General features: G+C 38.9%; 1 pseudogene; it reads left to right on the top strand.

Annotated features, from left to right (window-relative positions):
* The window catches only part of LOC138922034 (heparan sulfate glucosamine 3-O-sulfotransferase 4-like), a 144,037-nt pseudogene that overhangs the window by 76,791 nt on the left and 50,380 nt on the right, over positions 1–16,866 (top strand).

The raw sequence follows: 16,866 nt of genomic DNA, 5'->3' as shown, positions 1-16,866 counted from the left end.
ATTTCTTAAAATGTTCCTAGAATGCTGCCTAACACACATACTAAGTGCTTGATGTTGATAGCTATATTTTTCTTGATAATCTATTAATATATTTCTATATCAGTAAATCTACATTCATACCATCCTTTTTAATGAAATGATTATATTACAATAGCAGTGTATATAACATAATTCTTTGAATCAGTTTTCTATTGTAGAATATTTAAGATGCTTTTTTCGTTTTTAACTATTATCGGAAAAAAACTATGTCCTCAAATATTTATCTGGGAGAAATCCCTAGAATTTGGATTACTGAGACAAATAAATGGCCAGTTTTAGACCTTTTGCTATAAATTTCCAGTGCTCTCTCTATAATATTTGCCGGAAGTCTCTGAGTCTGCTACACTTGACTCCATTCAATTCTATTATTTTTCTTAATGCTGTTTATTTGATAAGTGGAAAAAGTTGTCAAATTTTAATACAAATGTCTTTTAATTCTAGTCAAATTGAATGTTTAAAACATACCTTTGTTAGGGCTTTTTTTGCCTTTTTATGGAGGTGGCATCACCCCCTTAAATCTTTTGTCCATTTTTCTATTGGCCCGTCACTTTCTCTCCCTCCCTTTTTCCCTCCTTCCTTCCACTCCTCTCCCTCTTTCTCTTTCCCTCTTTCTCTCTCTGATGGAAATAACTTTCCTTTTCTAATTTCAAGTGCAGTACATGTCAGCTGGAATATAGATATATATCAAAGAGAAAATGATATTTCCCATGAAACTATACCCTGAGACAACTTTATTTGCAGTGTCGTGTCTATCTTCCAAGATTTATCAGTGGTTCTCAGACTTCAGTGTGCATTAGAATGTCTTAGAGGGCTTGTTAAAACACAGATTTCTGAGTCCCATACCTAAAGTTTATGATTCAGTAGGTTTGGTCTGAGGCCTGGGAATTTGCCTTTCAGACAACTTCCCCGGTAATGCTGATGCTGCCGGTCTGGGGACCACAGATTGAGAACCATGCTTATATATGCACACGGACAAGATATACATACTGCTCGGTGACTTGCTGTCTTTTGCAAAATTTATCGCAGACATTATTCACGTGGTTCTGACCCACACTGGTATGCAGCAGAGTGTGTATTATTCCACTGTGTGGATGTACCTTATTTATTTGATATCAAAGGCATTTAAATTGTTGCAGCTTTTTTGTTATTACGATAACAGTACATCCTGTTTGTCTGAGTAGTGTATTTCTGCAGGCTTTTCTGTAAGACAATTTCCTAGAAGCCGAATTGTTGGTAAATGGGCATGCACATATAAAATTTGACACATTTCATTGCTCTCCAGAAAGATCCTACTAAAATTTACTTCTGCTTACCGGTGTAAGAGTCTCAGTTTCCTTACACTCTGGTCAAAGACAGAGTGTGATCTGACTTTGCCAGTCGGAGGAGAGACAGATTGTATTTCACTCCTTGTAATACAGTTTCTTTTGTTATTTGTGATGTTACGCATTTTAAATATTGACCATTAACATTTCTCGTTAGGACATCATCTTTGCCCATTTTTCATTCTTATTGTTTCATAGAGGCTAGTTATTTAATGATAAATATTCAGCCTTTATAATACAGGTTGCAAATATTTTCCAATTTATCAAATACTTTTATTTACCTTTTTTGATGTGGAGGAAAAATTAATTCACCTTATATTTTATGTAAGATGTATTATATATTTTCTTTCATGTTACTTTCCTTCTTGATTTTATGTTTAGAAAGCCTTTTCCAATCTGATATCATTTGTTTATTCATTTATTCAACAATTATTTTTGCTTACTACTATGTACTAGAAGCTTTCCAAGGCACTGGGTATAAACAGCTAAAAATCCTGTCCTCATGAATCTTGCATTTTGGTATGAAGAGACAGACAGTAAGCAAAATAATAAAGAATTGATATAGGGGCCGGCCCTGTGGCTGAGTGGTTAAATTCATGCACTCCCCTTTGGTGACCGGGGGTTTGCAGTTCAGATGCTGGGCATGGACCTACACACGTCTCATCAAGCCATGCTGTGGCAGCATCCCACGTAGAAGAACTAGAATGACTTGCAACTACGATATACAACTGTGTACTGGGACTTTGGGGAGAAAAAAAAAAAAGAAGATTGGCAACAGATGTTAGCTCAGGGCCAATCTTCCTCACCAAAAAAAAAAAAAAGAATTGATATAATATTTTAGAAGCTGATGATGCTATGGAGAAAAAAGCAGGGGAGGATGATATGAATATTTGCTTAGATTTTCTTCAGTTTGTTTTTATAATTTCATTTTTCAATTTTTAATTTTACATTCATTTACAAATTATCTTGGGGTAAGGCCTGAGGTGTGGTTTAAACCTGTCTTTTATCTAAATTTATTTATTGAATATATTGTTCTTTCTCTATCTGAAATATCAACTTTAGGGTCCACTCAGTACTTACAGATTTGGGTCTATTTTCTTTCCTTTTTATTCTGTTTCATTGACCCACCTCTGTTATGGTCTCAGGAAGAAGTTTTTTTTTGTTCCTTTATGTATATTGTATTCTCTAATATTGCAACTTCTCCCTTCTTTTCACTCTTTTTCAGTCCTCTTTGGGCTATTCTGATCTGCTTATACTTGCTGATGAATTTTACAATCATATTGTCAAGTTTCAAATAAAATCACTTTGGGATTGTAGTTAATAATGTTAAATTTGTAGATTAATTTTAACATCTTAAAATTGATACAGTATCGTCCCTCTAAGAACTTGGCTTGTATAACAGTGCATTCTGTTATCTTTATATTCTCCATCAAAGGATTAATATTTTTCATTTGGGTGGTGTGCGTTTCTCTGTAAAGCTATTTCAAGATGTTTTATATTTTTGTTGTTATTGTGAAAATTGCATACTATGCTTTTTAACTGGATATTAGTGCCATGTAAGGAAGCTAGTGGATTTTAAATTATATGTGAAATAATTTAATATGTAATATTAATTACATATGTATTCCACACACACACACACACACACACACACAGATATGGCCTGGACTGCCTACTGAACAATTTTAATAAAGTTGCAGTGGAATCTCTTGGACTTCTAAGTAGTATTGTGTGATCCACGAATAATGGATAGATGCCTCTGCCTTTCCAATTTTTATACAGTATTGCTGCATCTTCTATTTTCTCATTGCCAACCATTTCCAGAATGCTGCTAAGTAAAAGCTGAGACAATTTCCATTTCTTGTTCTTGGCTTTAATGAGAATCCCTCCATTGTCTCATCGGTAAATATGATGGAGCCCACATTTCTCGAACACTTAACATTTTCCAGGGCGTGCCTTGTGCTAGGCGCTGGAGGTCAGGAGCGTTTTATGTGTAGATGTTCTCAGCACTCACTTCTTGTCCTTTTATGACATGCCCTCCCTACAAGCAAGGTTTTTAAAAAATTTGTTAATTCACTCCTTATTTTACTAAGTGTTCTTACAGACTTTTTTTTCCATGAAAGGTAAGTGAGGACTTCATTTCCTTGGTCCTTTTCTGTCAGAGAATTTCTTTTTTGCTGCTTTCACAAAGGGTTTCCAACCTGCCTGAAGAGACAGTGCCTGGTTCCAGCTGTTTTTCATCAGAACTGCATACTTTGTTTCATTGTCTCTGGCATCTAATGCTGCGATGGAGGAGATTGCCAACAATTTAATTTCTGTTTCTTTGCGTTTGACCTGGAACCCCGCCCCTCGGGTGGAACTAAAGTATCAAGATGTATCTAAATGTTGCTGTATTTTTTCACTTTTTTTCTGTGGTAATAAATGAGCCCTTCCATTTTGTCTCTTTTAGTATGTTTTCAGTTTCTCTTTCTCTCTCTCTCCCCGTCTCTTCCTCCTCTCTCTTTCTCCCTCCCTCCTCCTCTCTCTCACCCTCCCTTCCCTCTCTCTTTCGTTGTCTTCTTCTCTCTCTCTGTCCCCCTCCGTCTCCCTCTTTCACCCTCTTTCTGTCCTCCAGAGAGGCTCACTAGCCTCTGGGTGTGAATATGTTTGAAGTGAGGTAATCCTGGGGCTGGCTCGGTGGCATAGTGATTAAGTTTGTGTGTTCTGCTTCAGAGGCCTGGGGTTCACCGGTTTGGATCCTGGGTGCAGACCTACACACCACTCATCAAGCCATGCTGTGGCGGTGCCCACATCGGGGAACTAGAAGGACTTACAAGTAGGATATACCACTGGAGCTTTGGGGAGGAAGAAAAAGAGGAAGATTGGCAACAGATGTTAGTTCAGGGCCAATCTTCCTCACCAAAAAGCATACCTTAAAAAAAAATTGGAAAAAAAGTGATAATCCTAGTTGTGGTCATTTAGTTTATATTTCATTCGTTGTATGTTTTCAGGGTTTCCAGTTTGTATTGTCCATCACCATCATCAACATAGCTAGAGGAGCCATTATAAAAGTAGTTTCTAATTAGCTTTATCTTTTTTTTCTTTTTTTTTTTACATTCAGAAAGAGCTTCTTCAATTTGTTTTGCTCAACAAGGTGTTGAAATTTCCTATATTGTCAGTTCAGCTCTTTACCACCTTTTGTGTTTTAATTCTGTAAATCATTCTTTCTTTTCTTGAATTAATTCCTTAACTTGGTCAGCTTCCTCTTTTTTTCCCTCAGTAAATTGCCTTATTATTTCCTCTTACTTTACAGGGTCTGTGTTTCTGTGATTTCCTTGAGAGTGAAAAGCAGATGGTATCTAAAATTTCCCCGAGCAGTTTTTCTTGAAATACGATCCTCCGCTCTTGTCTGTTGGGTTCTGTTTAAATCCTCCTTCACGGTTACACATCTTTTTCACAAGCCTCTTGTGGTGGTGGAGGTGGTGTTTGTTCTTTTTAAATTTGTCGTTGAATGTGGACAGCCATATTCCAGCTTATTGTTTGCCCCAAAATTGCACAGCATTTTTCGAGGATGTTGCTGTGTTTACCCATGTGCCATTGGGATCCTTATCTGCGATCTAGTAAGATTGTTGTACGATGAAGTGAGATAATGTGTTTCAGGAGCTGAATCCATTGGCTAATGCTTGTTACTATTATTGTTATTACAATATTTTCTCAAGTTGGAGAGGAGGATGACCAAGGTTGGTCTCAAAAGGTCAAGGAGACCACAGCCTTGGGTGGGATGTGAAGGAGCTTTGGAGACCAAGGCAGTCCTGTCAGCAACTTCTCCACGCTTGCTAAAACTCCATGCCCGTGTCTGTTTGGTTGCTTGGTGGCAAAGTGGTGTGACTGAATCAGGCTCCCTTCTTGATGCTACTGGCTACTCATCAGGGCTGCGCTCTCCCTCAGCTTCCTATCTTTTGCGTCTCTAAGAGAGTCCTTATGGGATGCTGTTTGATTTCCCTCAGATTACATCTTGCTGTCAATACTCTCCAGAAAGGAAGTTGTCTGGTAATTCATTTCAGTGTCCTTACATCTGCAGCGTACGTCACCTATGTTTGTCAAAGTATTGACAAGTAGATGGCACCCTTCTGTAGATTCAGTGCTAGGGTGAAGTGCCCGTTTCATTTGTTCTCTGCTTGGTTCCTCTGTGTGTGAGTGCATGTGTGCATGTGTGTGTGTGTGTGTGTCCCCACATCAGAGATAGAACATTAGTCCAATTCTCACACCTCCATTTTCCCACAAGTCTTCTACTCATATAGTGCCAGCTCAGTTGTCAGTGTTCAATCCACTGAATCTCCGTGTCAATGGCACACACATGTACTGTGAGAGTTATCACAATCAGCTTTAATTATTCCTTTAAATTATTGTTCCCGGGGCTGGCCCCGTGGCCGAGTGGTTAAGTTCGTGCGCTCCACTGCGGTGGTCCAGGGTTTTGCTGGTTCAGATCCTGGCCGTGGACATGGCACCGCTCATCAAGCCATGCTGAGGCGGCATCCCACGTGCCACAACTAGAGGGACCTGCAACTAAGATATACAGCTATGTACTGGGGGGGATTTGGGGAGATAAAGCAGAAAAAAAAAATTGCTCTCTTCAGTAGACCATGAGCATTCATAGAGACTGCCCTTACTCATTTTTTTAAAGTTGAACTTTTTATTTTGAAATAATGTAAGTTCACAGACAATAGTAAGAAATAATACAGAGAGGGTCCACCTGTCCCTTATGCCGTTTGCCCGATGGTAGCATGGTAATACCTCACAGAACTACAGTACAGATCCCAACTAGGATATTGACATTGATGAAATCCACTGACCTTTTTCAGTTTTCCCCACTTTTACTTGTACTCATTTGTGTGCATGAATGTGTCTGTAGGTTGTGCGTGTTGTGTGCACATGCGTATTTACTTCTGTGCAATTTTATCACATGCATAGGTGTGTGAGTCCTCTACCACAGGCAGGATACAGAAGCATTTCCATCACCACAAGGATTCCTCATGTGACCTTTTATAGCCACACCCGTATTCCTCCCAACAGTAACCCCCACAATCCCTAGATCCTGGGAACTACTAATCTGCTCTCCATTTTTATAATTCTGTCATTTCGAGAATGTTATATAAATGGAATCATGCTGTATGCTACCTTTTGAGGTTGGCTTTTTGCACTCAAGGTAATTCCCTGGACATTCATCCAAGTTGTTACGTGTGTCAGTAGTTTATTCCTTTTTGTTGCTGAGCAGTATTCCATGGTATGACTGTAGCCCAACTTAACTGTTCATCTGTCGAAAGACTTCTGAGCTGTTTCTAGTTTTGCTTATTAGGAAAAAAGCTGCTACGAACATTAGTATGCAGGTTTTTGTGTGAACGTAAGTTTCCATTTCGCCAGGCTAAATGCCCAAGAGTGCAGTTGCTAGATCATATGACAGTTTCACGTTTAGTTTTATAAGAAACTGTCAAACTGTTTTCCAGAGTGGTGGTACCATTTTACATTCCCACCAGTGATGTGTGAGTGATTCAGGTTCTCTGCATCCTCGCCAGCGTTGGAGTTGTCACTGTTTTTAATTTTAGCCTTTCAGCCAGGTATATGGTGATACCTCATTGTGGCTTTAATTGGCATTTCCCTAATGGCTAATGATGTCGATTATCTTTTCATGTGTTCATTTGCTATTTGTATATCTTCTTCAGTGAAATATCTGTTCATGTCTTGTTTATATTGTCCAGTTGGATTGTTTGATTTTTAACATTGGGTTTTGAGAGTTCCTTATTTACTCCAGATATTAGTCCTTTGTGGGCTATGTGATCTGCACATATTTTATTCCAGTTTGCAGCTTGTGTTTTTATCTTCTTACTAGGACCTTTTGCAGAGCAAAAGTTTTTAATTTTAATGAGGTAAAGTTTATCAAAATTTCCTTGTATGAATCTTGCTATTGGTGTCAAGTCTAAGGAATTCTTTGTCTAGCCAGGATCTCAAAGATTTTCTCTTGTTTTTATTCTAAAAATGTTATAATTTTACATTTAAGCTCATAACTTGTTTTGTTATCTTTCCTATAAGGTTTGAGGTTTTGTTCTATGTTCATTTTTCTTCCTGTGCAAATTGTCCAATTGCATCATTTGTTGAAAAGGCTGCCTTTCCTGCATTGAATTGCTTTTGCACTTTTGTCTGAAATCACTTGGGCATATTTGTGTGGATCTATTTTTGAGTTCTCCATTCTGTTCCATTGATCTGTGTTTCTTTTCCTCCATCAGAGCCACACTGTCTTGATTACTGTAGCTATACAGTAAGCCTTAAAGTGAGCGATTCCTCTCACTTTGTTTTTCTTTTTCAAGATTATTTTAAATATTCTAGGGCCTGTACCTTGCTGTATAAATTTTGGAATACATTTGTCTATTTCTACAAAAACCTTGTGTGGATTTTGATAGGAATTCGTTAAATCTATAGATCAACTTCGGGAAATTTGACATCTTTACTATGTTGAGTCTTTCAATTCCTGAACATGATATGTCTCTCCATTTATTTAGATCTTCTTTGATTACTTTTATTTGCATTTCGTAATTTTCAGCATACAAATATTGTACTTGTCTTGTTAAATTTACAACTTTTATTTGCAGCGGTTGTAAATGATACTGTGTTTTTAATTTTCATTTATGCATATTCATTGTTAGTATGAACGTGCTGTTGGTTTTTGTGTGTTGATCTTGTATCCTGTCACCTTGATGAGCACACTTATTCCTTCTAGAAGGTTTGGAGGAATAGATTCCTTGGGATTTTTGTCAACAACCATGTTATTTGCAAATGGGGTAGTTTCACTTCTCCTTTCCAGGCTGTGTAGTTTTATTATGGTTTTCTTTGCCTTAATGCAGTGGCTAAAACTTCCAGTATTATGTTGAATAAGAATGTTGAGAGTGGACCTCCTTGCCTTGTTTCTGATATTAGTGAGAAAATGTATAGTCTTTCACCATCAAGTATGACGATCTTTATCAAGTTGATTTAGTTCCCCTCTATTCCTAACTTGCTGAGAGTTTTTATCATGAATGGTGTTGGATTTTGTCAAATGGTTTTGCTGCATCGGTTTTTTCTTCTTTAGCCTTTCGATACGGTGAATTACATTGATTGATTTTTGAGTTGGCCTTGCACACCTGAAATAAATCCCAGTTGGTCATGGTATGTAATTCTTTTCATACATTGTTGAATTTGCTAATATTTTCTTAAGGATTTTGCATCACAGTTCATGACAGATATTGATCTGTATTTTCCTTCTTTACATTGTCTTTGTGCTTTTTTTTAAACAGGATCATACAGGCCTCATAAAATTATTTGAGAAGGGGTTCCTCCTCTTTTATTTTGGAGAAGAGATTGTATGTAGTTGGTGTTTATTCTTCTTTAAAACGTTTGGTAAAATTCTGCAGCAAAACCATCTGTGTCCAGAGATTTTCTCTTTTGGGAGTGTTACAATCAGGAATTCAACTTCTTTAATAGTTATAGGGGTGTTCAAACTTTCTGTTTCATCTTCCTTGAGTTTTGATAGTGTGTGATTTTTGAGAAATTGTCCATTTCTTCTAAGTTGTTGAATTTATGAGCATAAAGTTGTTCATGGTAATTTCTTGTTATATTTTTTCGTTTTTTCTTTTCTTTTTTTTGTTTTTTTGAGAAAGATCAGCCCTGAGCTAACATCTGCCTGCAGTCCTCCTCTTTTTGCTGAGGAAGACTGGCCCTGAGCTAACATCCATGCCCAGCTTCCTCTATTTTATATGTGGGATGCCTGCCACAGCATGGCTTGACAAGTGGTGCGTAGGTCTGCACCTGGGATCCGAACCGGTTAACCCCGGCCACCAAAGTGGAACGTGTGAACCTAACGCTGTGCCACCAGACTGGCCCCTCTTGTTATCTTTTTAATAGCTCCAAGATCTGTAGTGATATCTCCTATTTCATTTCCGATATTGATGACTTGTGTCCTCTCTTTTTTATTTTTGTCAGTTTTTCTTGAGTTTTAGCTATTTTACTGATTTTTTTCAAACAACCAGTTTTTTCTTTCATTGATTTCTCTATTGTTTTCCTATTTTCAATTTCATTGATTTCTGCCTTTATTATTGCTTACCTATGCTTTCTTTGGGTTTATTTTGTTCTTTTTCTAGTTTCTTGAGGTAGGAATTTAGCTTATTAGTTTGAGATCTTTCTTCTTTTCTAAAGTTATCATTTAATGCTATAAATTTCCCTGTTTGTACTGCTTTAGCTGCATTACACGTATCTTGATATGTTTTATTTTCATTTTCATTTAGTTCTGTATATTTTTCTTTCTTTTGAGACTTCCTCTTGGACCCATAAATTATTCAGAACTGTGTTATTCAATTTCCAAATGTTTAGAGGTTTTTCCTGTTGTCTGTTAATGCTTTTTAGTTTGGTGTCATTGTGATCAGAGAAAATAGTTTGTTTGATTCCAGTTCTTTTAAGTTTATTGAGATTTATTTTATGTCCCAGGGTATTAGCTATCTTGGTGGATATTCTATGGTGCTTGAAAAAATGTATAGTCTGCTGTTGTAGGGTGGAATTTTATGTATATGTCATCTGAATCCTATTGGCTGATTGTATTTAGACCTTCTGTATCTTTTCTGATTTCCTGTAGTGGTTCTATCATTTTCTGAGAATGAAGTGTAAATGTTCCCAATTCTATCTGCAGATTTGTCTATTTCTCCTTTTATCACTATCAGTTTTTGCTTAATGTTTTTCAGGCTCTGTTGTTTGATAAGAAACACATTTAGAATCATTCTCTTACTCATTTTTATATTTCTAATACAGGGCCCAGCATATAATATCTGCTTTCAATAAATATTCCCTGAATTACTTAGCAAGTTAAAATTAAATAAGTACGTAGGTGAAAGATAGAAAATATTTCATTTTCTCAAGCTGCAATTCCCCCCCCCCCCCCGGTTGTATAAATTATGCATCATATAGTGTTCAATTAAATCTTATTATTTCCTCATTTATGTTTATTAGTGTTGATTCAAAAATTAAGTTTGAGAAGGAGCAAACTTAGCAGAAAAAGCACAGACTTTCAAGTGAGATGGATTTGATTTTAGATATGAGCTGTGTGGCCAAACAGAAAATTTATCCTTTTTACTTTTCAGCTTTTTTGTCGGAAAGTGAAAATCATGACAGTCTATCCATTAGGAAACGTTTGGTGACAGAACTTCTGGCTTAAATAACAATAAAAAATTGGTTTATTTAACAGAAAATTTTGGCAGTAACTCATCCTAGGTGTGGCTTTATCCAGTCCCGAGCTTCATTTTGTCATCAGGGAATCTAGCTGTATTTCTTGATGATTCTCTAAATTTGGTCTTCCCTTAGTGCCAGTTTTATCCTCCTAGTGGCTTCCCTCATAGTGGCCAAAATGACTTTCACTGTTCCAGACCTCACAGCTTCTCACCTTCCCACCACAGCTTGGCTTGGAAAGGGTGAGCATCTCTTTGGGCCGTGCCTGCAGGGGCTTGTTCCCCAGAAGTGCCACAGACGTTTTCTTGCTTCTCATTGGCTTTCGCTGGATCACATGTGCATCCCTGAACCAATCACCATAACTAGTAAGACAGAGCTAAGAGTGATGTCAGTCCCAGTCATACCACTTGCCTGAGAATAAGGGTCTTTGTGGGAAATGGAATGCAGGGGAGTCAGACAACACATATCTGTTGTAGTTGCCAATATTTCAAGATTGTAATGAGGATTAGAAATAATATGCAGAGGGTACCCTTTGTAGAGCCTGGAATGGTTAGTTACATGTCCAGTAACTCTTGATATCGTAATGATGATGATGATTTGTAGAGTTTAAGTAGATGTCTCCAGAAGGTTCTTAGAATATTGTAGGGATGCCTGCAAGATAATTTGAGTTTTGAAAGTGGTTTTCTTGTGTATGTGAGGAAGATTGACCCTGAACTAACATTTGTTGCCAATCTTCCTCTTCTTTGTTTGAGGAAGACTGTCATTGAACCAACATCTGCGCCAATCTTCCTCCACTTTATGTGGGATGCTGCCACAGTGTGGCTTGACAAGCAGTGCTGGGTCCATGCCAGGATCCGAACCTGTGAACCCCAGGCTGCTGAAGTGTGGTGCACAAACCTAACCACTATGCTACCCCGCTGGCCTCTGAAAGTGTTTTTATCAAAAATGACACTTAACTTCTGAGGTCCAGGGAGATCTAATGACAATGGACTCTTAGCTGATCTTTCTATCTGTGGTCTAGCGTCCTTCAGACCATTCTGCATGTCGCCTCCAGGCTGAAATTCCTAACCTATAAATCTGATCAAATCACTACCCCAGTCGCAAGCTTCGGATGTCTCTCATTGTCTACAGCAGTGCCTTTCAGACTTTATTTGCATATGAGTCACACAGAGTATTGTTAAAACTCAGATTTTGATCTGGTCATTTCTAACAAGTTCCCGAGTATTGCTGCTCTGGGGGTGCACTTGGAGAAGATAGGCCTATAGAATAAAGAACAAACACTCTTATGTGGCCAAGACCTCAATAATCTGACCTCACGTACATCCATAGCCTCTTCTCCCATCATGCCCCAGCCTGCCCCACGCATTGCAGCCTTGCCTAAATGCTACAGGCATTTGCATCCCATTGACCTTTCACAAGGCCGTCTTTCTGTTTGAAAACTGTGTCCCCTCTGCCATCTTCCTTTCCAAGTCTTACTATTGCCGAATAATCTTCTAGTCTTTTGTTGGAAAGTTTATTTGACATGCCTTCCCGTGATCAGTTAAGAGCTCTTCCTATACAGTCTCATAGCACTGGATTCTTTTTGTCTCTGCCTTCCTATACAAATACTATTTTCTTGGTGATAGAAAGGGCTGCTTTTTTTAATGTTGGTAAAAACAACAGAAACAGTTTATTATGTGCTGAATCCTGGGTTAAAGACTTCCCATGTATTATCACATTCAGTCTCATGTAGTCCTCACATCTACCCTGGGAGGTAATTATTTCTTAACGTGTTAATCAGGACTCCCACTTGCAAAGGACAGAGTCTGGACACTGAATTCAGTTGACCCTTTAAAACAGAAGACTTTGTTGGTTCATATCACTGAACACTCCTGGGAGTAGGTATAGTCACACATATGGTTCAACCACAGACTGGATGAACAATATTCATGGTATATCTATCTGGCAAAGGACTCATGTCCAGAATGTATAAAGAATGCCTACAAATATATGCCTACAAAGTATAGATACACAAGAGCATTAAAACGGGCAAAAGGCTTGAACAGACAGTGTGTGAAAGAAGATGTACAAATAGCCAATAAATGGGGAAAAAAATGTTCAATATCATTAGTCATCCAGGAATACAAATGAAAACCACAATGAGATACTCTTCTGCAACCACTAGAATGGCAAAAACAAGCAAAACAAAACAAAAAACAAAATTGTCAAATCAAGTATTAGGATATGGAGCAGCTGCTGGTACATTACATTGCTTGCTGTGGGGAATATCAAATGGTACAACCATTTTGGAGAACTGCTTGTTAATTTCTTATAAAGTTAAACATCTGTTTACCTACTGACCCAGAAATTCCACTCCTAGTTATTTACCCAAGAGACATGTAGCTGTGTGTCCACGAAAAGACTTAAATAGCAATGCTCACAGCAGCTATATCACAATAGCCAAAACCTGGAAACAACTGAAATGTCCATCATTGGGTGAATGGATAGATAAATTGTGGTATATATTGACAGAGTGGGATATTATTCAACAACAGTAGGACAAGCAACTGATATATACAACAATATGGCTGTAGTTCAAAAACATTTTGTTGAGCAAATGAAGCCAGACACAAAAGGATATTTTTGTATGATAATATGTACTCATGATGATAGAAGTAAAAAAATGGTTGTTTCTAAGGGGCAGGGAATTGATCTGAAAGGGGCGTAAAGGGACTATCTGGGGTGATAGAGGTGTTGTATATCTTGCGTTCAGTGGGGGTTGCTTGGAAGTTTGCACTTGTCAAAACTCATTAAACCAAACACTTAAGAACTGTGTATTTTATTGTAAGAAAATTATACCTCCATAAAAATAATTATATAGTACAGGGGAAACTTGAAATAGAAGATGCTCACTGCTGTTACTGTGTCCATTTTATAGTAGAGATAAGTTTGAACTCAGAGACATCAAATGGCTTGCACAAGTTCACATAGCTGGTATGTGGTCTGCAAAGACTCCCAATAGCTGTACACTAACCACTCTATCATTCCATCTTCCTGGCATCTGCTACAAGATCTGGTGTGTAGTAGGAGTTCAGTGAATGGTTATAGAGTGAATGAAAGCGTTTGTGATGAGTGCTGGTAGAGTTGTGCCTTACCCAGGTAGTGGAGCCACAAATTCAGGAAGGTACGAGAGATGTAGAGGTGTGTCCTCATGCTAGGGTTAGTGCAAGGGCTGGCCCTGATACCCCCATCCCAGGAATAGTTTGTGTTTCTGGGAATGAACTGTACCTACAGCAGCTAGATTTGCAGGACTTGTGGGAATGAGCATGTTGGTAGATGGACCACGATGACCACACAGTGCCATGTCTGGGTCTATATGTAGCTTTTGCAGAAAGCGAGTCTGAACCGCGTCGCCTATTTCCCTGGTATGGAATGGGAAATGAGAAACAAGAACATCTTTCTCCCCGACGAAGGAGTTCCCAGTGATTTTTCTGCACAAGGGGTTGTGTCACTTCTCTGCTTAAACTCACTGGTGTTCCCCATTGTCGAAGTGTGAATCCCACCCAACTAAGGATGTCTAGAGTCTGTGAAGCCCTCTCTATACAATTTTGGGGACCCTTTTCAAGGAAAATGGAAATAAAAATATATTTCAAGTAAATAAACATGACCACGTGAACATGCTGTAGGGCTCCTCCCAAGGTCTTGGATTGGCCCCAAGCAAGTGAGGGGCTAACTAAAGCTTCGCCTTCGTTAGCTTCGGGGTAAAATTGCCTCTGTGCCCAAAGATTTTCACGTAATCTGATTCCTTCCTATCTCACTCAACTTGTCCCCTTACTGCTCATTTTTCCAACCCTCCACGCAGTTCCTGCCTCATGGAACTTCCCGGAATTGACTAGGCTAGTGGTTTCAACATCCATTCGGCCCAGTGTTCCCTGTCTATTACCAATATTTTGGAGGACCTCCTGAGGTGAAATTCATAGACAATATAACCGTTCCACATGCCTGATAAAAAATCAATATTATCTAATTGTAATCTAAAGGAGAAATAAAAATGAAATAATTTATTATAAAATAATATACATACCAATATGTAAATGCTTGGTTATGATGACACCAAAAGGCTAACCATGTACCCCTGATTTACGAACTCCCACTTTCCTCCCCTACCCTCACCCCATAGGGCTTGGTGCCTTCAGCATTGGGAAGCATTGTACAGGATCATTTCTGACTCTGGTTTTAGCAGACCCTATACCTTCTCTCCGGGCTGCCTTCCCCCACTGGTCCTATCTTCTAAAATCCTCCAGAACCAAGGCTCAGACAGTGGCCCTCATCTCAGCCCTCCCAGAAGCTTCCATTGACAGCTCACTTCTCCAGAGGCGATCGATACCTTTGTCATCTGTACCTCCAACATCCATCCAGACTTGTGGTTTGCCCTAGCTGAACCACATCATTCCTACAAATTTATCTAAACCATTTCAGTTAATGACCAAGACATTCAACTCCATATTGAGTGTTTCACATCCTTTTGTCTTAGTACAAATTAAAATAAGTTTTGAAGGAAGAAAATTGACCAAAACTTGACTCTTTAGAGATTCAAAGTAAGAAAATAAGAAAGTAAACAGAGGAAGAAGTCCCTAAGGACATAGAGCGTTTCTGAAATGTACTCGAGATTTGTTCAGTGTTTATTCGACATGTAAAATTAACATGAAGTTGTCTTGAGACAAATTATCTTTTTTTAAATATTTTTAGATGTCTGGCCATAAAGAACACCTGGACGAATGGACAGACGCTCCAAAGGGAATGCAATCTTGAGGGGCGAACTGGGTCCAGGTGGAGGGATTGTTTGAGAGACGTGGACAGGGAGCTGCGTCTTGGGGTCTGGCATCCGGACAGAAGGCTCCTGGGTCTGCGATCAGCATGGGATGCCTTTCTAAGGGCTTGATATGGTGATGGAGGCTTCTTCATTGTTGGCCTCAGATGGGTGGCCCTCTGGCTTCCTAGATGCTCCTAGGTTGATGAGGGACTGACCAGAGTAGGGGAGCTGAATCAGAGAATGATGACCCCCAGGGGAGGAGCCGTTAGAGCAGAAGGGAAGTCAAGGGCGTTTGGAAGGAGACAGATTTGAGATTGAATCTAAGCTCTGTCTCTGCTAAATAGGGAGATTTGGGATAAAAAATTTTACCTCCTAGTTCCCCAGTTTTCTCATCTTCAAAATGGGGCTAAAATAGCACATACTGAAAAATTCATTTTAAGTGAAAATTATACTTGATTGTACATGTTAAAAATTTAAGTCAATACCTGGAACACGGTCAGTAATCAATACATGATAGCAATGATTGCAATCATTACAATTGGAATTATAAAAACAGCAATATAATAAGAATAGAAATTACAATAACAAAATGCTAACAAGATCAGATCCCCATTGAGGACTTAGGGTATAACCCAAGAAAAGGCAGAAGCCCATTTAGATGGTGGCCAGGTGGTAAGGATGGGGCAAAAGCAGCCCTTTGGCTTCCCTGGGTGTCCAGGATCAGATTTCAAAGACACCAGTTATCTAATGCAGGAATACTTCTTAATATTATTGTTCACGGTAACTTTTATTGTTTATCGTAGTAAAGAAGTCAATCCTGCCCAAGACATCTGGTCTTTGTCTTTGGCTTACTGGGAGGTGATCCAGTGTTCTGCTTGATAGGACATGGTTTTTGTTTTGCTTGGGACCTGGGGTCACACTGGGTGGTGAAACAATACGATTTAGGGTGGGGGATGGCCACACGTTGGGGTAAGGGTGAGCCATGCCAGAAAGGCCAACAATGTGATTTGGGGTGGGGGCTTTGGGACACGGGTGGAAGGGTGGAGACTGAGACTGAGATCAGCCACAAGGGCAATCCCTCATGTTGACATAGTGAAGTCCCCTGAGAACTCTGATCATGGAGGCTCAAGGAGCATCCTTGGGTGGCACTGTTCTGTGCATATTGTCACACATGGATGCCAGGAAGGTAACGTGTCCTTAACTCCATGGGGAGAAGACAACGGGACCTCCCCTTTTAGCACTTTTCCTGGACTCTACTCCATACATCTCTTCCTTTGGCTCATCTTTTCTGTATCCTTTCTCTGTGTAAGCTATAATTATGAGCATAACAATTTTCAGTGAGTTTTGTGAGGTTTTTTTAGTGAATTATCAAACTTTAGGGTATTTTTGGGAACCCATCAAACTTGCGGTTGGTGTCAGAAGTGAGGCAGTCTTGGGGACTGTGCCCTCTAACTTCAAGTTGTCCTAAACCGTCACAGATAGGAAGCTCAC

This window comes from Equus caballus, unplaced genomic scaffold, assembly GCF_041296265.1.
Source record: "Equus caballus isolate H_3958 breed thoroughbred unplaced genomic scaffold, TB-T2T haplotype1-0000035, whole genome shotgun sequence".
Classification (NCBI taxonomy): Eukaryota; Metazoa; Chordata; class Mammalia; order Perissodactyla; family Equidae; genus Equus; species Equus caballus.
Note: the sequence above shows the minus strand (reverse complement) of the source record. Positions and strands in the feature narration are given on the sequence as shown.